This window comes from Vulpes vulpes, chromosome 8 (assembly GCF_048418805.1).
Source record: "Vulpes vulpes isolate BD-2025 chromosome 8, VulVul3, whole genome shotgun sequence".
NCBI classification, from domain to species: domain Eukaryota; kingdom Metazoa; phylum Chordata; class Mammalia; order Carnivora; family Canidae; genus Vulpes; species Vulpes vulpes.
The window spans coordinates 60,324,193-60,333,305 of NC_132787.1; the positions used below are offsets into that span (position 1 = coordinate 60,324,193).

Below are 9,113 nucleotides of genomic sequence, written 5' to 3' on the forward strand. Positions count from 1 at the left end.
GGGACAGTGGGCGGTGCGTGGGCGGGACCTGCGGCTGGGGGCGGGGCGAGGGGCGCCCTGCGAGAAGGAGAGGCGAGGGCTCGAGTCGTGGGGGAGGGCGGTGGCTGCTGCGGTTCCCTCTGGGGAGATCCCTCGCCATGCACGCGGCCTTGGGTTGTGTGTGGGGGGGGGGGGGTGTCGGGAGGCCTGGGTCCGGAACACCGTGGGTCTTGCCTTCGCTCCCCAGGCGGTGGCTGCTGGTCTGCTTGTCCTCCTGGCGGGGTCCCCTCTTCTCCCACCCAGTCCGCAGCCGCGCCTCCCTCCCGCGGGCCATCCTGGCCTTCGCCCCATCCGGGAGGCTCGCGCCGGGCGGAGTTGCACGTGGGCCGCATCCCGTCCCGGGACCTGTGCCCTGGTGGGTCAGGGTCGGCAGGGAAGGGGGGTGTCGGTTCCGGCGAGGAGCCCTGCGGCGGAGCGCGAGGAGGAGACCGGGTGCCGCGCGGGCGGCGTGGCGGGTGGTTGCGGGCGGCGGTTGGGGGTCTCCCGTGCCCCGCGCGGTGCCGCACCCGCTCCCCTCCTTTGGCCGCGTCGCCTCCCCGCCCTCCGAGCCTGGCGGGGCCCTTGGCCTGCGCCGGCTCGTGCTCCCTTGCCCGCGCCGTGGCCTTTCCCGTGCCAGGCCCCCTTCCAGCCCGCGGCCTCGGCCCGCTCGAGCCCTGACCGTGCGCGCCCCACACCGGGCGACCCGCTGGATGTAAGCATATTAGTCAGTGGAGGAAAAGACTAAGCCGGGTTCCCTCAGCAGCCCGAGTGGACAGGGAGAGCGCCCGCGGAATCCGTGGCTGCGGTGGGGCGCGGGGAACGGGGCGGCGGAAGACCCACTCCCTGGGCGGCTGGGGGTGATGGAGCCGCAGCCCCCGCCTGGGTGAGGCCGGTGGCGCCCCCACCCCCGCGGGGTCTTGGGGGAGTCAGGTTGCTTGGGAACGGCCCAAGGTGGGTGGTGTGCTCCACCTAAGGCTAAACGCGGCTGGAGCTGGAGACCCAGAGTCGACAGATTCCATTAAGGGAGAGTCCAAAAGAACTTCGAAGAGAGAGCTCCGGAGGGTGTGAGACCCTTAAGGGGTAAAGGGTGGGTCCGAGCAGTTGCCCAGAGGATTCAACCCCGCCGGATCCTTCCCGCCCCCTTCCTCCCGACCCCTCCACCCACCCTCCCTCTCCTGACGTCCCTGCCTCCTCCCGGGCCCCTCCTCCCCAGAGGGGGCTTTGGAGGGTGCGGGTCGGCCCGCGGGGGCCTCCTCTGCCGGCGACCTGCCGGGCGGATTCCCGCTGCGGTGGTGCGCTGCGGCGGACTCCGGCAGGGCTGGGAAGGCCGGCGCAGGTGGCTGGGGCCCCGCTCGCTGGAGGGCGGCCCACTCCCCGAGTATTACAGACACCCCCGCCCCCCGCCCCCAGCGGCCCTCAAGGAATCCCGGCGCCCCGGGGCAGACGGCGGCTGCGCTCATCCCCTCCCGGCGCCCACTGCCTTGAGGGGTCCTGGGGCGGGGGGGCGGGGGGCCTAGGCCGCTCCTCCTACCGCGCCACCGCTCCCCCAGCACCCCGCCCGCCGGGCCTTGGAAAGCCTCGGGGTTTCGCAGCGTCCCGTGAGCTCTCGCTGGCCCTGGAAAATCGGAGAGAGGGTGTAAATCTCCCGCCAGGCAGTACCGCATCCGCAGCAGGTCTCCAAGGTGAACAGCCTCGGGCATATTGGAACAAGGTAGGAAGGGAGGTCGGCAAGCTGGATCCCGAAGTTAGGGATGAGGATTGGCTCTAAGGGCTGGGCTCTCCCCGGCTGGACAAGGCGCTGCCGCCCCCCCTTCTGGGCCCCCCCCCCTCGCCCAGGCCCGCCCCCAGGGCCCTCCTCTGCCCCACCCTGGAGGCTACCCCAGCTCCCCTCTCCGCCTTTCCCCTCCCCCGCGGGCGCTCGGGGCCGAGCACCGGGAACTGGCAGCAGCCGCGACTCCGGACCCTAGCGGGGCCCTTCCCACGGATCGCCCCACCGCTGCGGGAGCCTGGGGACGCTGTGCGCCCCGCCCAGCGGGGGATGTTCCGCCGGCAGGGGGGGGTCCTGTCCCCGTCTTCTCCGCCAGGGCGGTCAGCGGGCCGGTTCCCCTCGCCCCCACCCCCCGCGGGGTGCCCCCAGGCAGCGAGGGAGCTGCGCCTCCCCTCCGCCTCCGCTCCGCCTCCCCTCCGCCTCCGCTCCGCCTCCCCTCCGCCTCCCCTGCGCCTCCCCTCCGCCTCCCCTCCGCCTCCCCTCCGCCTCCCCTCCGCCGCTGCCGAGCTGCCGACTTAGAACCGGTGCGGACCCGGGAACCCGACTGTTTAATTCAAACAGTGCGCGGGAAGGCCCGCGGCGGGTGTGGACACGACGTGATTTCTGCCCAGCGTTCGCGGGTAAACGGCAGGAGTAACTAGGACTCTCTTAAGGTAGCGTCAGGTGCCTGCCGGGACGAGCGAGATTCCCACTGTCCCTACCTACTACCCAGACAGACCACAGCCGGGGGACCGGGCTGGGCAGGAGCGGGGAAAGCAGACCCTGTGGGGCTTGACTCAGGTCTGCCGCGGGGAAGTGGGAAGCCACCCCCCCCCACCCCACCCCCCCCCCCACGAGGGGGCGCCAGGTGAAATACCACTACTCTTAAGGTTTTTTTCACTGACCTGGGGGGGGGGGGCCTCAAGGGGCTCTCCCTTCTGGCGCCCACCGCCCGGCTCCCGGGACAGTGCCAGGTGGGGAGCTTGACTGCGGCGGTACACCTGTCAACGGTAACGGCAGGTGTCCTAAGGCGAGCTCAGGGAGGGCAGAAACCTCCGTGGAGCAGAAGGGCAAAAGCTCACTTGATCTTGATTTTCAGTACGAATACACACCGTGAAAGCGGAGCCTCAGGATCCTTCTGACTTTTGGGGTTTTAAGCAGGAGGTGTCATAAAAGTTACCACAGGGATAACTGGCTTGTGGCGGCCCCTCCCCCTCCCCCTGTTTCTGAACCACTCTTGTGGCTGGAGTGGTCAAATCCTTTACCATCCCAGGTGCCTCCAGTGCCATCCCCCCTCCCACCTCCCCACCCCACCAAGGAGCAAAAATCACCCCAAGTCATTGGGCCACCTCCTTCTGAGGTTCACATTAGAGTACCTCCCAAATCATTAGAGTACCTCCCAAATCAGCAGGCAGGAAGGGGCCCAAGGGCTCCCCTGGACTTAAACCACCCACTTCAGACTTTCCCACGGGAGCCTGATAGTGGGAGTGGGGAACAAATCCACTGACTCTTTAGTGGACACGGGGCGACATATGCGGCTTTCAAGCCAATTCAAGGTTGTTGGTTTATTTTAAAAAGACGTGTCTTTGGAGCTATCAACATCACACATCATACAGATAACCAGCTTCACCTTCCCCCACCTGCCCCCTTGAGTTATAAAATCATTTGATTTTCAGTTCTGTCTGCCTTATAAGTCCTTGGGGTGGGTGGTGGAATGTGCTGCACTCCCATCACAGTTTGTGAGTCTGGAATGGTGATGATGGAAATAGACCCCTCCGTCACCTTTATACAAAGAAACCACGTTTGCTGTCTCATTATGCAACAGGCACACAAAAGAAAATGAGAACTACTTATACCCTTGTTCCACCTGAACCGACCTGGACGCTGGAGGATCCAGGCCCAAGGGAGGGCCCTACTCAACTTTGCTGTTACCTCCATGGGTTAGTTAAGTTGTACCTATTGTGATTTATCCACAGAAACTACTTAAAATGGTCAATTTAGTCTCTCTCATATACTTTTCGTTGTTAAGAGCAAATAGGTAAAATAACTTTTAAAAAGGCTTATAGGTAAACCTTTGCAATAGCTTCCAAAATCTTTGGTGACCTGAAGCTTGAAGTTGTGCTAGGTTAATTGGCAAATTGGGTTGAATTCATCGGATACCTATGTCTTTTCATCATAAGGTAAAAAACTAAAGCATGAGTCACTAAGATACCCAAGGTGGTTTTTTGTTTCCTTGTTTTCCTTCCTCCTCCCCCTTTTCTTCCCTCCCCCCTTTTTTCTTTTCATCTTTTGTCTTATTCAGGAAAACTGCAGATACTTGAGTGTTATTAAACATATTTCATGCTTTCTTAAAAATTGTATTATAAACACTGTGTTTCTAAAAACTATGACATGTATTCATATATTTGCTAATCTAAAGAATTCTGGTACAATAGATAGTGTGCCCTTGGTTCCTACTGACTTTTCACCAGAGACTGAGGCTTCTAGGAGTTAAAAGTATGCCAGATGGGGACATCTGGGTGGCTCAGTGGTTGGGCATCTGCCTTTGGCTCAGGGCATGATCACGGGGTCCGGGATCTTTAAAAGAAGAAAGAAGAGGAAGAAAGAAAGAAAGAAAAAGAAGGAAAGAGAGAAAGAGAGAAAGAGAGAGAGAGAGAAAAAGAGAAAGAAAGAAAAATTCTTTCTCTTCTAAATTCTCTTTTTTCTTTTTCTTTCTTTCACTCTTTCTCTCTCTCTCTCCCTCCCTCCCTCTCCCTCTTCCCCTCTTCACTCACATGCTCTCTCTCTCTACAAAAAAATAAATAAAATTTTAAAAAAGTCTGCTGCATGGAATCGAGATTACTGGAAAACAATAAGGAAAACAACTCCGTGTGTGAGAATGGAGGAGACGTGTAGAAGAGGCACAAGGCATGAGAATACATTTTTTTGTTGAGGGAAAAGAAAATAATTTTGTCTTGAAATGAGCCTGGCTATTTTTTTTAAAAGATTTTATTTATTTATTCATGAGAGACACAGAGAGAAGGCAGAGATATAGGCAGAGGGAGAAGCAGGATCATGCCTTGAGCCTAAGGCAGATGCTCAACCACTGAGCCACCCAGATGTCCCCATCTGGCAGACTTTTTTTAAAAAGAATTTATTTACTTATTTATGAGAGACACAGAGAGAGGCAAGAGAGAGGCAGAGACAGGAGAAGCAGGCTCCATGCAAGGAGACCAATATGGGACTCCATCCCAGGACCCAAGTGTCCCAGAGCCTGGCTATTTAGAGAAAGAAAACTTAAGACTGACTCTGAATGAAAAATGACATTGTAGAAGGAGTTTCTGAGGGAGATGTTTTAAAAAGGAATTCTATGTATGGTCAGGACTGACTGAGATTGGGAGAAGTAAGTTTTATAAGTACACTGGTATAACATTGAGATTTGGCTCTTCTTTCTGTTAAAACGACAAGGCTTTCTTGCATTGTTAGTCTACTCTGCATAAGAGATTGTGAACAGAGAAGAAAAGACTTTTTTTTTTTCCTTTACCTGCCGGGATCAACAAGGTTTTTATATTCATTTTTATCTGGTCTTTACCTAAGTAAGAGAGTGAAAACTTCTCAATATTGAAGGAGCTACATTTTGGTGACGACTCTATAACCTCCTGTAGAATCTCCTAAGGCAACCTTGGCGAAACAGATACTGAAGTTTTCAGTTTTGTAATGATCCATGATCCTTTGTAGGTACGTGACTTAAAACCTTCTGAGATGTTGGTTGGTTGGTTGGTTGGTTGGTTGGTTGGTTGGTTGGTTGGTTGGTTTGGCTGGCTGGCTGACTGGCCAGCTGGCTGGCTGTTTGCTTATTCGTTCATTCGTTCATTGATTTTTCAACAGATTCCCAGAAAGTCAAACCCTAAATAGAGTCTCTTGACTAATTAATGTAGTTTACCTGCTGTGTTAAGTCATATGAGAAGCATTGTCAAACAAATAATAATAAACCCTCTTAGATTATATTGGGTCCGTGAATGCTGTTGCTGTTCCAAAAATTAAATGAAATTTCTAAAGTTGTAACATGTCCTGGTACAGTGCCATCACTTGACATTCGAATTGCTAAAATGCTGTGTGTTACAAAAAAAAATTCAAAGTTTCTTATCAACTGCATTATAATGAACTATCATCGGGTCTTTAACCGTCCATTTTTGACATTTACAGGTATTGTTCTGATGCTTTTGCAAAAATATGGTCCAGCTTCAAGAAGATTCATGAAAAGAACTTTTGACAAATACCGGTTTCTGGTCACCCTGAGATCATAAAACTAAAGTATGAATTGCCAGAACTAATGAAAAAGCTGCATTTGAATAGAACAAAAAGAAACAACATGGAACTGAATGAGCTAAGGACAATGATGACCATTTTTAATGACTCTTGTTCAAAGCATTGTGTTGATCCCCTCATGTTTGCTCCTCCAGATTGAAGGAAACTTTGTCTCTAGAGATTTTATGAAAATTTTTTGTAAACAAATTAAAATACTTATCTTTTCACCCTACCTGTAACTCTCCAGAGTTCAGAAACTCTCAGTGAGTATTCTTTCTTTTACGACAATTGTAAATCATCTGCGTAGGTTGGGTGGGAATCTGTTCTCTTTGTAACCAGACACCATTGGAAGGATTGGTAATATTACCAAGGCCTTGACTAGAATGGCATCTGTTTTTCTTTTTCTTCCACCACTCCACCCCCTCCCACCCCCTACCCCACCCTGGTTTTATTTTTTAAAGTAATCTCTACTCCCAACGTCCCAACGGAGGGCTCAAACTCACAACATTGAGGTCAAGAGTCATGCTCTCTACTGACTGAGCAGGTCAGGTGCCCCTGGAATCTCATCCTTAAGACACATGCATAGACTCAGGATCAGACAGCTTGGAGAAACAGATTGACTTTCTGGAGCCAGTAAAGCAAAGCCCCTTGGAAAGGGGCCTGATACCCTCCTTCCAGAGGTCCCCACAGCCTTACCAGGTGAGTCAAGAGTGCCACCTCCTGGCAGATAAAAGCAAGAGTCAGATGCTTAAGCCCACCGAGCCTCTCAGGTGCCCCTAAAAGGTGCTTTGAAATGCTGAAGTTCTTCCTTCATGCCTTGCCTTTACAGGGATGACGTCAGTGACCATGTCTGTCTACCTGGAGAGAAGAAAATATTCCGGATTGCTGAACCCTGGTTTTCCACACTGTGGATGACAGGACCCCCTCCAACCTGACCCAGGAACTCCCTTACTCTGAACCAAGGACAGGGGCTTTTGTTTTTAAGTTGTGGTTAAAAATAGACATCACTTACAATGGAGTGGTTTAGCCATTTCTAAGCCTAGAATTCTGCAGTATTAGGTATGTTCACACCCTCCTTGCCACATTATCTTTCCATTTTTAAAATTTTTTTATAGTTTTTTAAAATTTTATTTCATGAGAGACGAACAGAGAAAGAGGCAGAGACACAGGCAGAGGGAGAAGCAGGCTCCCTGCAGGGAACCCAATGCGGGACTCAACCCCAGGACCCCGGGATGACGCCCTGAGCCGAAGGCAGATGCTCAACCACTGAGCCACCCAGGCGCCCCATACATACTTATTTTTTTAAAAGTTCATTTATTCATTTTTCATTATCTCTAGACCCAACATGGGGCTCGAACTCATGACCCTGGCTGAGATCAAGAGTTGAGTGCTCTTCTGACTGAGCTGGCCAGGTGCTCCTTCCATTTCATTTTTTCCAAGAACCCTGGGATCATGGCTCAGAGTCACCATTTGTCCGGTGAGGCCCCACCCCTCCATGCGGAGGTGACATCTGTCAAGCTGGTTCATGTTTGTCCATCTTCCTTCTTCCTTTTAGTAGACAGAAGGTGGCTTGTGAAACAGCCAGGGACTATGTTGAATGAGACTGAGGATTTCCCTTGGGAAGTGGGTGTGAGAGGGAGGACAGGTTGATGGAGAACCAGTAAACTGTTGGTGTTGCTTTAGAGGAAAGAGTGTGCTTTCTGGGGCCTCACCCAGGGTGGATGAGTCAGAATTGTCCCCTGCCAGGCCTCCCTTAGTCCTTTGCCCTTATCACTCCAAGCCTGTGTTTGGCCTCTGAACCCTAAGACACCACTGTCGTGAGTTTAAGTCCCCCTCAGACTCAGCAGACCCCACCATGCCATGCTCTCCCAGATGCACCCCCACCCCTGCAAGGCATTAGAGTGAGATGTCATCCTCCACATCCATGATTTCCAAAGGCTTTATTGGGGTTTCCTGGGTTAGGAAACCAGGAGGGGACTCTTTTGGCCCCCAGACAAGGTGAGTTCTTCAAACATCCTCTTTCCCCTTCCTTTCCCCTTCCCCTTCCCTCACTTCCCCTCTCCTCCGCCCCCCCCCCCCCCCCCCCAAGTTTGGAAGAAGTTTGGAAGCTGAAGCCTGATGGTTGGGGGAGTTGAAGAAAGCCATTCAATGAAGAGAAGTCCCAGTCCCTGACTTTAACAGACAACCTTGTGCATTTGAATGAAATGATTGAATGAGGCCCATTGGAATAAATTACCCTGAACCTCCCTTCAGCCTCCAGCCACCCCCACAACCCCCCTACCCTCCAGTGGATTGGGAAAGGAAGGCCAGTTGTATTCATGCCCTGAGGGTGGGGGGGCATGCTCAGGCTGGCTCCTGCAACTCAATTCATTCTGGGAATGTTCTGTTGTTTCTGCTGAGTTGCCAGTTGCTGCTATGAGCAAAGCTAAACTCCTCCCATTGCCTAGTTCTTAAAAAGCCTCATTCTCCTATTTTCTCCGTGAATGGACTGACCCACACCCACCTATCCCACCAGACCCCTTGTGCAAATACTTCCCTTGAAGAGTTCTTTCACCTCATCCAGAAAACAAACAACAGCCACCCATATCCACCCCATTGCCACAGATACCCAACCAACAAAACAAAAATCTATCTGGCCTCCTTCTGCCTCAACCTACTGTACAGTCACTGTCTTAGACATGCTTTAGGCTCAATGACTTGATGCTGTCTCCCTTTCTCTGGCACAATTCCACCTCCCCATTAGGCCCATATTATAATTGCATGACCACACTGTTCACAGGAGCTGGAGACAATATGCTAAAGTGACCAGATGGTAGCACTGTCAATTTGAAAGGACCTACCTGCCAAGGCATCCATAAACATGGTCCCCAGAAATCTTTGACATTCACTTGCCTCTGATGAAATCATCGCTCTGGAAACTCCAGCATCGATAGCCAATCTTGTCCATGTGCCTCTAACCTTTGCTCGCCCTCTGTTCACCTGATATTTTGCCTGATTGTTCACGGGAAAATTAGAACCCATCCTGCAAGAGCTGAATCCAAATTCTTTGCTCACCCCCACA

General features: G+C 52.9%; 1 long non-coding RNA gene across 2 annotated transcripts; it reads left to right on the forward strand.

Moving 5' to 3' along the window:
* Positions 1–232: 232 nt before the first annotated feature.
* On the forward strand, positions 233–6,423 carry LOC140599981 (uncharacterized). 2 transcript variants are annotated; one of them, XR_012003079.1, is made up of 5 exons: positions 233–1,729; positions 2,348–2,439; positions 3,591–3,705; positions 5,342–5,482; positions 5,951–6,423. It is a non-coding gene; the product is annotated as an uncharacterized lncRNA (long non-coding RNA). The 2 variants fall into 2 exon arrangements; XR_012003078.1 differs by lacking the exon at positions 2,348–2,439 and having other exon boundaries at positions 240–1,729; positions 5,951–6,417.
* Positions 6,424–9,113: the final 2,690 nt, after the last annotated feature.